The sequence below is a fragment of the Rhinolophus hipposideros genome, assembly GCF_964194185.1.
Source record: "Rhinolophus hipposideros genome assembly, chromosome: 18".
Lineage (NCBI taxonomy): Eukaryota > Metazoa > Chordata > Mammalia > Chiroptera > Rhinolophidae > Rhinolophus > Rhinolophus hipposideros.
In genome coordinates this window covers 34207307-34227629 of record NC_138064.1, presented here as the reverse complement: position 1 = coordinate 34227629, position 20323 = coordinate 34207307, and the positions used below count along the sequence as shown (strand labels likewise).

At 37.8% G+C, this 20323-nt stretch overlaps 1 pseudogene across 1 annotated transcript; it reads left to right on the top strand.

Moving 5' to 3' along the window:
• The first annotated feature begins 788 nt into the window (after positions 1–788).
• Positions 789–1189, top strand: LOC308510296 (small ribosomal subunit protein eS24-like; annotated as a pseudogene). The gene has a single exon. The product of its transcript is annotated as a small ribosomal subunit protein eS24-like (transcript).
• The last annotated feature ends 19134 nt before the right edge of the window (positions 1190–20323 follow it).

Genomic DNA, 20323 nt, shown 5'->3' with positions numbered 1-20323 from the left:
ATGGCACCCTCCACAACTAAGATTGAAAGGACAACAACTGGACTTGAAAAAAAGTCCTGGAAGTACACACTGTTCCCCAATAAAGTCCTGTTCCCCTTCCCCAATAAAATCTTTAAAAATAATAATAATTATAATTATATATGTATATATAAATAAAATACACTTTATTATTTCATGGGCAGTTGTTGTTCAATGGACATAGAGTTTCAGTTTTGCAAGATGAAAAAGTTCTGGAGATTGGCTGCACAACAGTGTGAATGTATTAATACTTAATACTACTTAACTATATGCTTAAAACTAGTAAGGTAAATTATATGTCATGAGTATGCTAACAAAATTAAAAATAAAATATTTGGGGTTTTTTTTCAGCGTGTACAATGATTCAAATTCTTGTCCACCATTCCTGAACCTTTGGGCACTGAAATGTGACCTCTGGAATCAGCTTTTACTGATTTTACATTATTTCCTGGTGAGACATTTCAGTCCCACTAGTGGTCAACTCTGACAAGGGACAACCCTAAGTAAAAGGACTATTGATTGTGATTTCCCCCAACTTCAGCCTCCTGGAGGATTCACCCCACTCACACACCCATCGGCTCCTCCAGACCTGCCCAGATCAACCATGCTAAAGTGCAAACGAGAAAACTTTTCCTCCAGCTGAGGCCATGCTAAGGAAAGAGAGAGGATCCAGGCATGGTGATTTAAAATTGTGCCAACCAAAACATCTGTGTAAAAAAATGTTTTGGGCTCTCTTTTCCCCCCTGGCTGCTTGAAGGCCCACTGTCATCATGAACGACACAGTAACTATCTGTACCAGGAAGTTCATGACCAATAGACTACTTCAATGGAAACAGATGGTCATCGACGTCCTTCACCCTGGGAAGGCAACAGTACCTAAGACAGAAATTCAGGAAAAACTAGCCAAAATATACAAGACCACACCATCTTTGTTTTTTCCATCTTTGTATTTGGATTCAGAACCCATTTCGGTGGTGACAAGACAACTGGCTTTGGCATGATTTTTGATTCCTTGGATTACACAAAGAAAAATGAACCCAAACGTAGACTTGCAAGACATGGCCTGTATGAGAAGAAAAAGATCTCAAGAAAACAGCAAAAGGAACGCAAGGACAGAATGAAGAAAGTTAGGGGGACTGCAAAGGCCAATGTTGGTGCTGGCAAAAAGTGAGGTGGAGATTGGATGACAGAAGGAGTAATGACTGTGGTGCTTGAGCAGATTTTTCATAAGAGGACTAATAAACTAAGAACTTTTATGTGAAAAAAAAAAGTTTTAATTATCTTAAGATAAGAAATCCATGCTTTTAAGCTCACCTATTCCGAGGATTGGGGTGCTGGGATATATATGTTTTTGGGTTTTCCTTGGTGTTTTTTTTTTTAAATAAAGTTCCTTCTGAGCATCTCCAGTTTTGATTGGCAAGAGGAATATGATACGGTCCGATTGTAGTGGCAGCAGCCATTGAAACTCTTCTGGAGCCCTGGGAAATCCTGCCAGAGCTGCAAGAATGAGGAAGGTGACCTGGGCCTAAAGCGATGGCTGGCTCTTTCCCAGGGTTAAATTAGACTAGTCTAGCACAACAGGCATGTTCCCATTTTCCCAAAACACTGGGCAGAATTGCCAGAATTGGGATTTTCAGAAGTTGGAAACACTCTGAGGAAAATGTTAGCAGCAGAAGGGAAGGGTTACCCAAGAGCCACATTACATGGTCTCTTCCTGTCCGCCTTCTTCCTTACCTTCCCCACATACTCACTCCAGAAAACTGTGCTCCTCAGAGGCCAATAAACAACCATAGTATCCAGATGGGTTCTGAGGGAGACCAAACTTCAAACAGCAAGGCAAGCAACACTAAAAACCTATCCAAGATTCTTAACTTTTTTGCAATTTGTTATCTGAAGAAGAAAAAATAAAAGCATTGTCAGCTCCAGCAAGATCAAGTATCTTTCAAAGGGTTTCCACAGGCTTCTGCATAACAAATCCAAACACCCCAGCATGGCACACACGACCTTTCTTGATCTGATCCCTGTTCCATTTTTCTAGCCATACATACCACTCTCTTCTTACACTGTCCTCCAGCCATGCTGAACTATAGGTTTGCAGTTCCCTGAACCTATCGTTATTAGTTAGAGCTAAGCCGCTATAAAACAAACAAAAAACCAAAACATGGTGATTCATAGCAGACAGATATTTCTTTTGCATCTCAATTCCGGAAGGAGATTGGCAGCCCACATCACTTTTGCTGCTCATATATCATAAGCCAAAACTAGTCCGAACGCTAGGCTGGGAAATGTCGTTTTGAGCAGGGTGTCTATGTGCTAAGCTAAAACTTGGAAGGTTTAGTTCTAAAATGAAGGAAGGGAGTAAAGATGTTGGGAGATAATTCACCATCTGCGTTGTCTCCCACCTTTGTGTCTTTATATATCTGCTTCCCTTAGAATGCCCCCTACCTGGATAATTCCCCACATCCTTAGGACTTAGCTCCAACATCACCTTCTCTGGGACACAAACCCTTGCTCTGTGCTCTCGGAGCATCTGTGCTTTTCTCTCTGCCTCAGCACTTACCTCGCTCTTAGTGTAATTGTCTATTTGTCAGCTTGCCTCTCAGACCGTGGTTCTGTATAGAGACTATGTTTTTCATTTCCCACTCACAGTATTCAGGCTAGTACATGGTTCAGAGTGGGCACCAAATAACTGATTACGGAATAAAGAAGTAAAATATGAGAAAAACAGAAATTATCTGGAAATACTAATCAGAGGTCTGTCCCAGTTAACCTGGAAATTGTAAAATTATTTCTTAGAAGTAACCATTTTATTTTTTTTACCTGTCTCCATATGGCTGTGGTTTCTAGTTTTGTCCATATTCTACATTAATTCTCATGCTTTTGAAAAAGTGAAGATTTTTTTTCAAAAGCATTATTGAAATAATACAGTATCTAAATGTGGGCATTAGATCAATCTGGAAGTGGGTTATTTGGAATTTGAAACAGATTTGCCATAAAAATATTTTATACATGGTAGTTGGGCATCCAACCAGGTCGCAAAACAACTGTAATTCATAATGTAACTAAACTCTTAATGTAACTAAACTCAAAACAATTATAATTCATAATGTAACTAGATTCTTACAGTATTATAGGTCCTGCTTTGTGTAGAATGAGGGCAATTCTCTGGAGAACTCATAGCTCCAATTTTGCCATCACCCAACTTTATCCCTTAAAGTGAATTTGGGGGTGTGTTAGTTTATGTTCTCCCAGAAGTAGGCTGAGAAAAGGATTTCAGTGCAAGTGGTGTGTTTGGGAGGTGCAAGGAACATCGGTAGAGAAGCGGTAAGTGACACAGGGAAGAAAAACAGCCAACATAAGTTGTGCTATTAAATAAGCTACCATGGAGAGCAACTACCTGAAGTTTAATCCTACAGGGAAATTCTGGGAATGGGGTAAAGTGCATGCTTTTGAATAATCCCATCAAGTGGCAAAAGAAATGAGGTATTTATATATCAACCCTTGAGAGTCATTATGATAGGGCTGGGGTGGTAGGGTGGGGACACATGTTGAGACCCTAATTCTTCACCCTTGGTTCCAGAAAAACAAAAACCTCAGGCACAGAAATACAGCTAACTGGCAGTTAGAAGTCATCGGGCACACACTAAGAGGTGTGAAGAAAATGTCAAACACTGTGAAGTAAGACAAAGAACATTGTGTCCTCATTGTACAGTTATGACATTGAAGACAAAGAGAAGTGGCCCCACCCACCCACCCCCAGAACAAAAATCTCTCAAAAGGAAACAGAAATGGGAAGGTCTCTCTCCAGGCGGGTCCAGCAGCCTGCTTGGCACTTGCCCTCTCTGTCAGTCCAGACCTCTCCTGGCCCGCACTGCTCTCAAGTGAGGTTGAGGGAAGGGAATTGGCCTCTATAATGAGGAACACAAGCCTATAAGAAGAATCAACTTTAGTTTAAAATAACAGCTAAATAGTCAATGAAAGGCAAGTTCTTCCCTTTTTCTTTTGTAAAAGTAGTTCCATTTCTGTGCTTTCCAGGTGGCAGTTGACACCTCCAGAAAGCTGAGATGCCAACTAATTAAAGGGTCCAGGCATTAGGGGATCACTTACCTCCTGTCCTTTTGCAACAACAGTAAAATCAATCTCTGCTGTTCAAATTGGGATCTCCTATTACATAAGAGTGCAGCGTTCAAAGCCACAGTGGGGGAAACGCCAATGTTTGTAGAGCAGAGGAAATCCTATAGTTGGGCAAATTGTAACTGGGAAGGCTTGGGGTGGGGAAGGGCAGAGCCCCACCTTGGGTAACTCAAGCCTCCCACAGTGCCTCAGAGGAAGAGAGCCTGGTCTGGTTTTTGCATGCCATCTGCCCTGCCTGGGTCCTCGACTATTGTTTGTTCTTTCTGTTTCGCCATCAGTGGCCAGGACAATTGTCCTACCCATAAACAAGCTAACAAGGCAAAAAGGCTGTTTTCTGAACTACTAACTTCACTGTAAATTGAACTAAAGAACTATCAAGCAAAGAAAGTTTGTCAGACTTGAAGAAAACTACTTCCCCGGGGGGAATTTTCCTCCATTGGAACAGTCACAGAGGTTGGGAAGCGACCCATCAGAAACCCAGGGCTGTGCCCTGAACCAGAGCAGAAAACTTACAATAGGGGCAATAATCAGGTACTGAAATTCATATAACACTGGTGGCAATACAGGAATTTCACATTAAATGAAACTTCAAATATTTGTTCTATAACAGAAGAATGATTTTGAACTTTCTTAGACTCACTTTTTCCTTAAAGAATTATTTAATGCAGCTAAATGAAAAAGGTTTTCTCTGTTGTAAAACAAGTCAAGAAGACATATGGTTTTCCCATCACACACACAACACCTGCTTTTTGTATGTATTCATTTTATATATTACTTTTACATGCTCACACTATGTGGATTTTTACTGATCCAATGCCATTATGGTTTTTTAAAACTGCATTAAACTACATATCATAAAATTCACCAATTGTAAGTGTACCTTTGAATGATTTTTTTTTTTAGTAAGTTTGCCAAGTTGTGCAGCTATCACAACGAACCAGTTTTAGGACATTTCTATAACTCCAGTGAGATCCCTCATACCCATTTACAGTTACTTCCCATTCCCATCCCCAGGAACTGGCAACCACCATTCCTTCTGCCTCCATAGGCTTGCCATTCCTGGATGGATACCTCATATAAACAGAATCATATAATGTGTGGTCTTTTGCTTCTGACTCGATTTAGCGTAATGTTTTTGAGCTTGACCCATACTGTAGCCTGTATCAGTACCTCATTTCTTTTTTGTTGCTGAGGAATATCCCATTGTACGGGTATGCCACATTTGTTTAATCCATCCACCAATTGATAAATATTTGGGTTGTTTCCACTTTGGGGCTATTATAAATAATACTGCTATGAACATTTGCATGCAAGTCTTTACTAATAATGCTGCTATGAATAGTTGTACACCACTCTTTATTAATAATATTATTTTGGACATTTGCATGCAAGTCTTCATGTGGACATATGTTTTTCTCTTCAACTCATTTTAAAGCAAGAAAACAAAGAACTCAACATATAGTCAAGAGCAAAAGAACCTTATTGTTTAGACTTAGGAAAAGTTTGCAGTCTTCTCAGTAGTTTGAGGAAAATGCTGCACTTTAAGGAAAAAAATCCTTTTTTAATATAAAATAATATGCACATTGGAGAAAATTTGAGAAATAAAGAAATATAGCACCTATCAACCCACCATTCAGATCACTATTGACATTTTAATGACTTTCCATCCAGTCTTAATTTTATACATATGTATTTTACACAGTTCATCTCATACTGTATATACTGTGTTTTATCTTGGTTTTTAAATAAGTATTTTATGTATAATTAAAACTCATCATAAACACATTTTTAATGGCTGCATATATTCCATTATATGTGACAACCATCTTTTATTTAACCATTTTCCCATTGCTGGACATTTAGGTTCATTTATTCAGTAAATATCTACTGAATGCCTAGTATGTACCAGAAATTGTGCTGAGATGTATTATAACAATGAGCACAAATGAGTGTAATCACTGCCCTCATGGAACTTACAACCTAACACATCACTATTACAAGTACTATGATTAAATCCTCAAACGTAAACTTATTCTCATTTTACATTAATTCCTTCTGACAGAACCTTAAAAGTACAATTAGAGGGTCAAAGAACGTTAATATTTCTAAGACTTTTAAGAAATATTGACAAGTTGCTTCCCAGAAAGGTCATACAAACTTGCATTCCTATGGGCAATGTGTAAGAGTAGCCATCTCACTATTTCTTTGTCAATGCTGCATTTTTAACACAGCTTCCAGCTACTTCAAAATCTTTTTGGAAATGGACAGAAATATTTCCATATTAATAAAAAATCAACTCTTCTATCACCTATTTTCAAATTTCTATTTATTCATTACTACAAAGTCATACCCTAAGGCTAATAATTCAGCTAAAGAAAATTTTGATGACTTAATAAATCTTGTATAATAGATGTTTCCCCAAATCCCTGTCCATATACCAATTTATTTCCTTAATAAAGATCTTTTCCCTTTGGTGCTACCACTTACATTTGATACCACGAGTACATTACATAATTTAATACAATTTCCAAAATGTGCTGGTAGTTCAGATTAGAATATTTGGGGGAGTGCCTTTCTCTAAGATTGGAATTTGGAGGCAAGCTCTAGACAATGACGCAAGCAACTGGGGGAGCATTCTGAATGATTTTATAAGGTATAATAATGGTTCAGATATGATAGTTTACAAAGCAGCCAAGGGCAATTTTTGTCTTCAGCTACATACCGTGTTTCCCCGAAAATAAGAACTAACCGGAAAACAAGCCCTAGCATGATTTTTCAGGATGACATCCCCTGGACATAAATCCTAATGTGTTTTTTGGAGCAAAAATTAATACTATGAGACCTGGTCTTATTTTGGGGGAAACACAGTAGTGTTTTCTCTGATATCCTGATCGAGCTTTTTTTTGGAAACTTCACAATTGCCTATAGCTTCTATTTGTAGCCCCAACAGACCTCCAGAAGTCTTTATCCAAACAACAACCAACATCTGGGGGCAAGGAGAGAAATTATTGGGGATCTTTTAAATCAAATTTAAGTCAAATGAATTTACAGAAGCGAAAATGCAAACATAACATGACCCACCCTATGGCCACATTTTACAAAAAAAAAGAATAGTATACTCCATTGAATGATTATAGAGTCAAGGTTCAAGTTGAAAAACATCTCACAAATCTCTAACTCAATCCTCTCTTATTTTACAAATAAAACCCATGAAAATGAGATGAAATGACCTGTGGTAACACAGCAATACAAGGAAGACACAGAAATTCAACCAAGGACTTTTGCTCCAAAACCAGATTTAGTCACCATAAAACAATTTTGGCTTCTCAGCAAGCTCTTAAAATGAGATTCTACCTATAAAAGGAATGGTAAATAACAGTAGCTACCATTGACTTCATTAAATACTTTCAGTGTGCCCGGCTCTTTGCATACATTTTCCCAGTTAATACTCACAACATCCCTATGGCACGTGGCCAAGGAGAAAAATGAACTCAAAAACAATTAAGTGATTTGCTCAACATCACACAGTTAGAAAGTAATATACATAAGGACAGGGGCCTAACCTGTGCTCCTCAAAGTGTGGTCCACAAACGAACCTATTAGAAATGCAGAATTTCAGGCCCCACCCCAGACTTACTAATCAAAGTCCATCATTTAAAAAGATCCTCCAGTGATTCCTATGCACATGGAAGTTGGAGAAGCCATGGTAAAACCCAAAGCCTATTTCCTTAGCCATTTCACAGTACTGCCTCAAACCTCTGAAAAGTCAAGGGGACTATTAAAAATAATTGTATAAACATCATATTACCAAGAATTAAAGGCAACCCACTGCTTTAAGAACTTTCAAATATTAGCATTCAAATCTAACAGGAAAACTGCAAAGGACCAATATCTAAAAACTACGGAACAGATAATGTTCAGTACCATCTAATGGTATTTTTCCACCAATTCCAACAAAATTTTAATCTACAAACCAAAAGAAACAAAATTTTCATCTACAAAAGCATAGCTATTCTGATATTGTTATTCATGGGAATCCCACAGATATGTGAAAACCTGGAAAACATGGTGAGTGCATGGGGAAAGCCTCAATTCTCAATTTTCTATCTTGGTTTCTTCCTTCCACACTGGAGTCCTTCCACAAAGGTATAACTCCCATTTGAAAAAGACTTGAAAAATCATAAAGTGTTACTTCTGAGAAAAATTATCACAAATATAACATATTAAGATGATGTTCTCATTAGGTAATAAAAACTAAAACATTTAAAACCTGACAGCAAGTTGAATACAAAAGTCCCAACCACTGCCAACAGGCACACACTCTAGTTAGTCTTCTTGCTATAATTCCTCCAAAAAACAACTTGATATTTTTTAACCATAAACAACACACGGAACCTGTACAGTACAGCATAAATAATCAGCAAAAATTATTCACCAGAACTTACAGTGAAAAAGTTAGGAGGGGTGGAGGGCGCTAAACAGTGCAATTAGTGTTACAAAGTTACATTAACACATAAATAATTTCACTGGCAGGTCATAGGATTCACATGCATATTTTATCAAACTGTAAGAAATAATTTTTCAATCTGACCCTGATCCTTCTGTGTACTTTGAAGTCTGCAAATCAGCAGTACAGCCTATAAGTTTAAAGAAATTTAGAAAGAATTGTGAAGTTAAAAGGTACTTTTGATGTTTGTTCTTTTTCTCCCATCACAAGGGCATTCGATACAACTGAAGAAAAGTGGAAAATGTTAATGCCCGAGAAATTTCCATAGCAGGCATATTCATTTAACCCTATATGAACACTGCCTGTCATAGGCCAAAGGTTAACACACACGACAGCTTGGAGTTCTAATAAGTTCCCAGGCCCTGTACCCAACCCCCCCCCCCACACTGTCCCCTTTTAATAACTCTCTCATTACTGTTACTGTGCCTCATTCCCACCTATAGCCACAATCAGTCCCTCACTTCTCTTCCTGCCTGTTGCCCCTTAATTCACATAGTGGTTTCAGCTGAATCTTCTGAAGCACAGCTCAAATCCCTACTCAAAAACCTTCGGTGGCTCCCCTTTATCTGCAAAAGGAAATTCATACTTACAATCTGACTCTCAGGGCCTTTCATAATATGGCCCCAATTACCTTGCCAATTTATTTCTCACACTTTCCTCCATGCCAACCTTAATCTCAGGTCAAACTGAACTCCTTGCAATTTCCCACCTCACAACTTTTCCCTTCCTGGACTTTGCTTCTAGCAGGGTTATAGCAAACTGGACTGCCTGAGTTGGAATCCCAGATTGACCCCTTCCTCGCTCTGTGGCTTTGGGCAAGGCCTTTCACCTCTCTGGGCCTCAATTTCCTCATATGTAAAATGGTAACAATATCCAAATTTCAGGGATGTTACAAGGAACCCTTGCGTTAATAAAGCATATGCCAAGCATTTAGAACAGGACCTGGCACAGATTAAACATTATATAAGGTTAGCTAATGTATTATTACTATTATTATTTTCATCCTAAAATCTCAAATGTTTACCATCACTCTCCCTTTTCTCAAACATCAACGCTTCTCTCCCACCATCACCGTGTTTAAACCCACCCATCCAGATCCAGCTCCAAGGAGAACTTGTCCATGAACTCATCTCAGTCTCACTTAAGGAATGCTTAACATTTGGTAGACATTGAGAATTATTTGTTGAAAGAATGAGGTTCCGCACTGACCATTCCGCATTATAAATGCCTGATTGCAGGTCTGTGTCCTCCACTGATCTTTAAACTCTGCGAGGGCCACTACTTCTATGACCCCAACACTAGCCCAATGCCTAGTCCCTAAAGTCCTTAACAAATATTCATTATATGAATAAATTTAAAAAAATTGAATTCTTCTAGCATCTTATTTCCACTTACCATGCATTCAGTTTCCCCCATTATATTAGTTATGATATATATGTAATATTAATATATTGTATTATTCAGGGTAAGACCCATATCTGATTTGCCTTTATATAAACTAGGTGCCAATTTTTTCTAAAAGGAGGGAAAGGACGGAAGGGATGTAAGAAAGGGAAAGATGGGAGAAGGAAATATGTCAAACGTAGCACTAACGTATTTCATGAAGAATGTCCCTTTTGCGGATTCCCACTGTCAGAACACTTCTATCCAGACCAATAGAATGCTTCTATCCAGACTATGCTGTAAAACTTAACTTTGTTATGAAAGATTTCTCCAGATTCCAAAAGTATATGCTAGCCACATTGCCAAGGATGTTTTTACAAACTTTTCTATCTCTACTTAATGTCTCCTTGTAAAAAGAAGAAAAGGGGTAGGAGGGTAAGTCCCCACCAAGCAGAAGAACTGTCAGAGTTTTTTCTGTTCGTCTTCCCTAAGATAACACTTATGGTTTATGTCAGTCCCATGGCTCAAGATTAGAGCAGGGATTTTCCCCTTTGGCCGTCCCCACGGTGAAACTCAAGCATACTGCTCACTCCTTCCTTGGAATGCTTCTGGGTGTCAGCTAAGCAAGAGTGTTCTGGAGTCTCCAGAGCTCAGTAAAGACTGTGCTGACTAGCAAAGAGAAAAGCATGGGAGGGAAGAGCTCTGCTCTGCCCAGAATCCCTCTCGCAGGCACGGATGACCCTTCTGGTCACTATCTCCAAGTCAGAAGGCAGGCTGAGAATATTCCCAAGAGTTCTGAAGCAGAGTTCTCACATCAGCCTCCTCAGGGACTCTAAGAACAGCTGGTGCGGTCTGACATAGTCAAGAAGACGTTCAAGGAAGGCAAGAAGGAAGTGCATTGCTTGTTTTAGCATTAGCACCTGACCTGTAGCCAAGGCATTGTAAGGAAAAGTGGTAGAAATTTTCAAGAAAATGTCTGCAATGAACATTGCCAGATGGAGAACATGCAATACGAACCTAGGCTGACCTGGACACAAACCCAGCTCCTCCTCTTACTGTATGACCTCTGGCATTTCACCTAAACTCTTTGAGCCTCTGCCAATTATAATGACTTAATAAAATAATGTTTATAGTATACCTAGCACTTAGAAAACACTCAAAAAATGATAGCTACCAATGAGAAGATCAATGTAAAACAATGATTCTTGGAAGACAGTTGTCCAGAAATCATGAAATTATGTCCTTGCCATTGAGGACTTGCTATTGTTATTATTGTTGTTGTTTATTTTACCCAATCTTTAAATAGGATATTTTGACACTGATCAAGCATTTAATCAAGTGAATTAATACAAATATAAAAAGTTTCTAAACCACAGAACAGAGTACATAAATTCAAATAAAACCTGATGCTTACATGGGTATTTGCAAACACTGTGCATGCGTATCTTACTTTATGGAAAAATTATATTTTTTCAATAAAGTGATCTCTAGAATTATTTTCTTACTAATTTCTCATTGTTCTCTGTTACAAATAATGGGGAGTAGGAGAAAGAATATGTCAGCCTGAAATTTTTTTTTGTCTAAGGCCATGAAAACGTTGAACATGGAAATCAAACAGCTGAACACTAACTGATGATTCTAGTTGCCTCTTCATAGTTCACATATCCCATGCAGCAGCAACCTGAGCATCTTGTCTACTATTGGCCACCCATTTTCCTTCCTGAATCATAGAATTTCCCATGATCCCCAGCTCTACACCCACTGCTCCTATCTTTGTGGCTTTGCCCTCGTTCATTGCCTAATAAGGCTGGACAATACTCCAATCCTCACCATTTAATACATGGGACTTTAACTTTAAAGTCCCATGGAGAACATGTGAAATAATTTCCCTACTTTATTAGGTTTTGAGTGTTATATGCTGTGTTTACTTAAAAAGAGGACTACTCCTACTACATGTAACATCCAAAAATGTTGTATAAAGGCCCTTATTAAATTCCAAAAGCTTTCCTTATACAGCCAGGATTGTCATAAAATGTATCTGTGAAGTATGAATGGAAAAACATTTCCTCTGTCTAGTCAGTGGTGTTCCCAATCTCTGCCAGGCTTTTTAAAGAAGCTAATTTTCTGCATTAAAATATGTGCATGCACAAGAATCAATGTTCCTCATTAGCAAATAATTCTTTGTTCATCACGGAATGATACAATCAAAATGACAACTTAAGAGCAGTGGATTTTTCAGTCTACATTTTAGCAAATGCATCGACTAGTAGCTTAACTTAAAGGGCTATCCCACCATTTAGCCTGAGTTCCCCAAAGTTAAGAAAAAAAAAAAACAGTGCAGATTCCATCTCCATCGCATTTGTATATTACCAAAATGGAGGGAAAGAGCCATGCTCATCATAAAATTAAATTCTCCTTTTTCAAGGTGGAACAATAATGCTAACCACCCAGTTATAAAAGTAATTACAGAATTCTGAAATTATCTAAAAAGATCCTCCAAGACAATGCAGAAAAGGAACACTATGTAATTTAAACAACTTTTCAGTTGTGTTTTACTTTAAAAGTTGCATCATAGGCCCTATATATTGGCCGGCACATGATTCCCTTGTATTCCCAATAAAACAAAAGCAACTCCCCTTCTGCGGCTGTAATTGGCACTTCAGTCTTTCTGCTCAGTTAGCACAACTTCCCATGAAAGGTATTGAACTTACTTGAAGTTGTCAAAAATCCTTTAGAAAATAGGGTTTTGGTGGAAGCAACCTGCCAATAATATTGAGTGAGCTAAATAAAGAAAAACAGCTACGCATGCCTGGCTCATCCCCAAGCTCTGAATGCGCTGTCAATGTGGCAGGGCATCCATTCAAAAGATCATCTCCTTGGTAGCAGAAAAGCAAAGTTCAAAGCGAATGTATCAAGGAAGCTAATTTCATGTTTGCGTTTAATCTCCATATTAAAGCAACATCAGACAAGTGGTATTTAGAAAAACTCTAAGGCTAAATCCAAATTCTGGGACTCAAACTATGTTTGCCTTTTGAGAGAATAGCCATTAGGGAGAACAACCAACAAATACAGAAATATTTTTACAAAGGACATTAGATTCCTATATACCTTGTACTCCCAGAAAAATAAAATGAGAGTATTATGTTTCCTGATATACTATACTAACCATATTCATTAGTCATTGAAGATGATTCTATTTGATATATCTTTCTTTAAGGGCTGTCTGGCTTTCTTTCCCTTCTGGAATTCCAAATGTGCCAGGCTGCCACATCATCTTTTCATCAAAGTATAAAAATATTCCTGGACAGGTAAAATAGTCTCTGTCACATGCCTTTTACTTTGGATATTTATATTTCCTATGTAATTTTAATGTATCTGTGAATCAAAAGCATCTCCTGGAAGCAAAAAGTAAACCTGGGGCTTGCTGATATTTTGTGGTGCCAGGCCTGGGAGCTGTTTATTGTATGTCTACGCATTTTGCATCTTTCAGATGGCTTGTATGCCAACTGAATCTTACTAAACTGCCAATGGCCACCATCTGGCCATATTTTTATACATAAAAATGTTCATACTGACAACAAAATGGCTTTTATTGAAGCAGGCTTTTAAACTGAAATAATGGGGATTGCACCAGGAAAAATTCCTGAGTAAGCTTTCTAATGCATACAATTAACTGAGTCAATTACGCCCACCCAGTATCCCGCCGTCTAGTGTCTACGTGCATCCACTGACCAGGCCTAGCCAACTTCAAACGCCAGAGAGCTGGTCCAATGATCCTGCCCATGCTGTAAGCCAAGAGTTGGCCTTCCTGATATAAATAAGGAGGAAGCCATTACGGTAGTAGCACATAATGTATTCGCATTCAGGCCAGAGGAAGGAAAACAGATTTTGTTTAATTATTTTTCTCAAGTCTTTTGTACAGATAATTTTTATTCAGCCAGAAAGAAGGGGAAACATGCATCCTGAAATCAAAGGAAGAAAATAATGAAGTGGGCCTTAGCTCTTTATAGCTTATGCTTTTCCAGAAAGAATTGAGACATCTCACAGATTAGAATAAAGAAAAGGGTAAAGAAAAATTTAAGTGAAATGCTATGTTGTAACCAAGAAGAAAGAATATAACTAACCCGCCCTGGCTGAGCTCCATGCTTCTTCCCAACTAAACCAAAAGAGGGGTAGGATAGTAGAGCAGTTCTCACTATCAGAGAACAGAAACATACTCATATTACTTCTGGAAGCCCCTCTGGTGTGGAGCCCGTACAACTCTGTGAAACAGGAGGAATCTAGTGAAAGGCCTCAGCTCCCATGTGGGCTGCCTACCTCCATCTGTGCCAGGGTTTGAATGACAGGAGGTAAAACATAAACCCTAGTCCTTGAGCATTGTGTCCTCCTGAAAGGTCTGGCCTTCCACAAGGAAGGAACCCAGACAGAAGGTGACTTGAAATACCTTACCATGAAGTGCCACATGGGAATGATGACGTTTTTAAGTACTTCAGATACTTAATTTGAAATAGATTCTAGTTTTGTCCCAGAATAAAATGAATTTTAAATCTTTGCTTTTTCTCAAATAAGAATCCAAAAACCAGGTAGTTTTTTTGAGGCCCACAAATACATAATGCTAATTATGTGTGTCCCACAAAACAACACTTTGGCATCAGTCCCCTGGACATGCCACATTTGGTGGATAACCCCTACATGACAGATAGAGAGGGCATGTTCTTTCCTACTCAAAGCACTGGATTATCCTGCCTAATTGGCTACCAATTGTGGACCTAATTAGAAGAACTTGCAAGTGCTATACATGGTAAAGAATGTATTTCTGATAATATTTCAGTTAGGTTTGGACCAAGGCCAAGAGTCTCTCTGGCAGACTAAAGCCACTTTACCAACACTTTACTTTTAGCAAGAAGATTCATGATAAGGAAATATAAACAAGACATCTACGATCACAAGGTCACACTACCCCACTTCCTCACCCCACTCCTCCACCTATTTTCAAGGGTAAGGAAATGTTCCCAGGCAATTAGTCATGACCTCTTTTCTACCTCAGTCTCTCTCCAGCTAATTTTTACTAAGAAAGTTTGCTTCAAGAGCTTTAGAAATTCAGGGTCAACTTTTGAAAGATTTTTTTTCTTAAAAGATGTGAATATCAGCAAAATTTCATCTGTTATAATGCAACAATTCCTCCCCTAATGTAAAATACTGTCTTCTTTAAAGAAAATTTTTTCTATTTTAAAAAATGCTTCTTTAATGAAAGGAAAGCCTGTATAACATAATAACAATGCATAATTTAAAATAGTTCCTGGGAAAAGGAAAAAAATACATTTTTCTATGTATTGCTATGTTTTGTTGCTTAATATGCTCAAGATTTGTGATTTGCCAAAGCCAACGAGAAACAAAATTGTTGAACCTGGTTTGAAATTCTACTTTAGCCCATATTAAGTGGGAAGCCATGACCATAGGAATAATAGGCTCATTATTATAAAGAATTAAAGCTTGCCATTATGTTAGAAGACATATGAAAAACTTATTTTAGGTCCATGAAGCATCCTTAGAAGCAATCCTGCAAAGGGCTTAGTGCTGGTACCAGAGGCTGCCCCTTTGCATGCTCACTAGACATGTGACCACAGGCAAAACACATAACCCTTGTAAGCTTGAGCTTGCTCCATCAGTAAGATGGGGCTAATAATCATGCAAATCTCATATGGGCCATGAGCAATAAGTAAGTTAATAAACACAAAGCACTTAGTCTGGCACAGAGCAGGAACTGAATAAACATTAGATGCAGTATTATTATATGACACAAGATTGAAGGAAGAATCAGAGTAAGGGAACCAAACTAATGGGGTTTTTTTTCTTATTATCCTTCTCCAAAACTATCGGCGGAGTAATGAGAACATGATTCAATACATACAATCTAGAAAAATCTCTATTGTCAAAAGAAGATGTGGTACAGATACACAATGAAATACTACTCTGCCATAAGAAAAGATGAAATACTGCCTTCTGTGACAACATGGATGGATTTTGAGATTATCATGCTAAGCGAAATAAATCAGACAGAAAAAGTTGAGAAGCATATTATTTCACTCATATGTGGGCTATAACACTGAAAACAACAAATGAACAAGACAAACAAGCAAAAACTCATAGACACAGACAACAGTTTAATGGTTACCAGAGGGTAAGGAGGAAGGGGAGGTAGTAGAAGAGGATATAGGGGGTCAAATATGTGGTGATGGAACGAGATTTGACTTTGAGTGGTGAACACACAAAGCAATATATAGATGATGTATTACAGAATTGTACACTTGAAACCTATATAATTTTATTAACCAGTGTCACCCCAATAAATTTAATTTTAAAAATTGGTGTTCCCTCACTATACTGTAATGAGAGAGAGATTAAGCTTAGTAGTTAAAAGCATGGATTCTTGAGCTAAACAGCCTAAGTCAAATCCCATCTCTCCCACTTTCTGGCTGTGAAACTTTAAGCAAATTATTTAACTTCTCTGTCTCATTTTCCTCCTCTATAAAAAGAGATAATAGTAGTACTGATCTCACAGAGTTCTTGTGAAAATGAACTGAGTCGATATTTGGAAAGCACTTAGCATACAGTGTCTGTGCAAGTGTTATAAAGTATTATTATTATATCACGGGACCATTTTACACACAATCCAAGATTATTTTTATTTTGGAAGCACTCAAAAAAATCTATAGTAATAATTTCACTTCTAAAACCTAGAATCTAGAATCATGGGCTCTGATAATGGGATTATATGAGCACCAGCATATAATTCTATTCTTAAGAATAGTTCAAAGAATAATTCACTGAAATTTTAGAAATGCTTGATTCTGAAAAACACTGGATGACTCAAAGATAACAGAGTGGATACAGAGTTTGTCTCACCCCTATCTTTGAAGTTAGTGCTTGTCAACTTCTCCTGGCCTGATAAGCTATTGGTAATATAGCAGGGAGAACTTTCTATTTAGCAAAATTTTAATCATCTTTTTTGGTTTTGTAATTGTGAACTCATAGCACTTTTAGGGAGCAATGGACTAGTCCAGTCATTTTACAGACGAGGAAACCAAGATCTAGAAAGGTAAAGTGATGGCCAACATGCAGCTAATGAATAATGAAGACCATAGAGGATAATATTTTAAGAAGATTAGACTGCCTTCTCTTGTCATCAGAGAGAGTTCTGACTTCACACTATAAATCTGATTAACTGGATCCATATTTTATAAATAAGGAACTTAAATAGTAGCAGTATTTTACCAGATTGAACTTCAAATTACTTCAGATGAAAGGAATATATCTTTTTGGATATCAGACTGCTACTTAAATTTATGTACTTTAAAATTCCTGTTACAGAGGATATAAACAGAACATAGAGTTCGATCAGTCGGTGAAAAATGAACCTCAAGGGGTAGATGTTTCATCTTCCAGAACATCAGAGAACTAAATAACAAACAATTTGCTAACTTCCACCCTAGTCCTGCGATCATCTATTTATGTGCCACGGATAAGTAGCTTACTCATAGAGGCTGGTCACTCCCTGTAAGACCACCTCTCCTGAATATAATCATCACGGTATAATACCACCATGGGTATTCGCCATGATTCAGAAATACAAACTGCAGCTTTCTTTGTAACATAAGGTTTAGAGTTGCATTAATTGTATATCTTACTCATGGCATACCATCACCCAACCTCACAGGTCCACATCATGCTTTATTAACTTTATTGCTCTCCCCTTACCTTATCTTAACTCCCATTCCCCTCCCTGCTAGAAGTATCCACACTAATGTTTATAAAACACAAATGTATTTAGGTATGTTTATATTTTTGAGAAACATGTAAAGCTGTTTGTGTTGTTGTATGTGTTTAATTTATATACATGTAATTGTGCTATATAACATTTTTTCTTTTTGCTTTCAACAGATGTTTAAGATCTATCTGTGTTGCGTTACGTACATCTAGAAAATTAATTCTGAGTGGTACACAGTTCCACTACACATGTATATCCCACAATAGACTAACTCATTCTCCTAGCAATGGACACCTCAATTGCCTCCAACTTTCTGCCTTCCCAAATAGAGCATCAATAAACATACTCGTACATGTTTTCTTATAGTCCTGTGTGATAATGGCTCTAGAGTACATATCCAGGAGTGGGAATCTTAGGGTATATGACCAGATTTCTCTAAGCACTGCCAGATAACTCCCCAGAATAGCTGGGCCAGGTTAGACTTCCATTAACAGTGCAAGAGGGTTTCCCATCTCCCCCACCAATAGTTGGTATTATCTGATTTTCTGATGTTCAGCTGTCTAATGGGTGGTAGAGTATTTATGGATCTATTCTAGTCTACCAGTTCTCTCAAATGTTTGAACCTTCTCCCTTTGGTTCATGAGGACGTCTGGATCCTATACATGCTTGGCACAGGCCCTTGGCAACTAGAAATACTATCTCGGGACCATCTATCTAGACTCTCTCCTAACAATCCTGCTTTACTGTTTCTACATCATGAAGGGCCATACTGATCTCAGAACTTCTCTTATAGGCCCTCACTCTCCTCTCAAGTGAGAGGGTAATTCCAGGTTCTCCTAAAACCTCTCCAGGTGTTTCTACCCACCCTATGAGAGTTTTCATGCATGGAGTCAGTACACACTGTTGAGTTCTTGCCCTTCTCTCTCCCTTTCTTTTTTCCTTCTTTCCTTCCTTCCTTTTTTCCTTCCTTCCTTCCTTCCTTCTCCCTCTGCTCCTAGAATATGAAGTGTTTTCAACTTCTCCCTTTTGACTGACAAGACGGTCTCCCTTTCTTATTCTCCCTGTCTCCTAGGTGACATTCTCTTTGTTCTTCCCTGGGGCAATAACAGAGGGAAGGCGATAGGGAGAGAAACTGTATTACTACAGGGGAAAATACATTGGAGAATTTTAAAAAACGTTGTCTGCATGTAATTACTATTCCACATGAATAACACTTTAACCATCCTAAAGTACTTTTACATATCATTTGACCTTCTGAAAAACCTAGATAGAGAAGCCGTTACCATCTACAGACAAAAATAGAAACCAAGACTGAGAAAAGTGAAAGAATTTTATGCAGTAATAAGATAGATAACCCACAGATAACCTATTTTAGAAGAATTCATACGTCTTTTACAACTTTTCCCCTAAATATACCAGGAAACCTTTTAAGAATAGCAAATCTCCCCGTTTTCTCTTTTGTAGATCTGGTCATCCGAGCCAAAAGGAAATTCTGGCACAAAAATGAAGACTGTTTTGTCTCTGCTTTGCAGCAAGAACCTGTAGCTGTTCTTAAGCATTTGCAAGAAACTCTGAGTTCTTATTCCTTTGTTGGCCATTCTTTTATAATTAAAAAATATTCTAAAATATGATCACCACTGTTATATTTAGAACCAAACATACCCCTGTTCATTTTTTTTCAGTCTATGTTGTGCTTATTAAATTATATCTTACTCTGACAAAGACTGTAGATTTGATTAGTTTTGTGGAATAATCATTTTAAATTTCTAATGCTCTGAATATAGACCTATATTTTAATCACATAATGTACCTACTTTACAGTAATTTAAGCTTCAAACTTTTACTTTTTAAAATCTGGAAAAGCAATATATTTTTCCACCTATTTCTCTAACAACTTTTTTTAAGTTAAATACATTTAGAGGTCTCTTTTCTCTATCTCAAGTGAGCATTTACTTCCAGGTAGTTAACAAAGACCATCTCTGCTTGAAGGAGAAGCGGTTTGGTTTAGTGAAAAGACAGAAAGCTTTCTACAACCTACCAGCTGTGTGCTTTAGGCGAGTGACTTAATTCCTAAAGCTCAGTCTTCTCATTAATAATAAGGCAATAATAGTATGTATGCTGAAGGTTAATGTAAGGATTCAATGAAGTCACGGATGAACAATGCCTCACATGTAGTAAGCACTAAAAATGTTACTCTTCTTCTTTCTCTTTTCCCTTAGAAAACAATAAACAGAATTATCATGAACACCGGTGGGCTCTACTCCAGGAGATCTACAGTAAAGATATGGCAGAAAATATTTCACCTTTGAAATGAACGACAGAAATGGGCATTTATGTGCTTTGTTGTCAAAATGTGGTTGGTTTTGCCCTTTGCACACAGTAGGAAACCGGTCTGCTGGATAAAGGTACATCAGTAAGTGAATGTAAACTACATGCGCCTAGAGCATTAGAAATTAACACAACAGCGCATGTCGTTCAGATGAATTGTTTCAATCAAATAAAATTGTATTTGG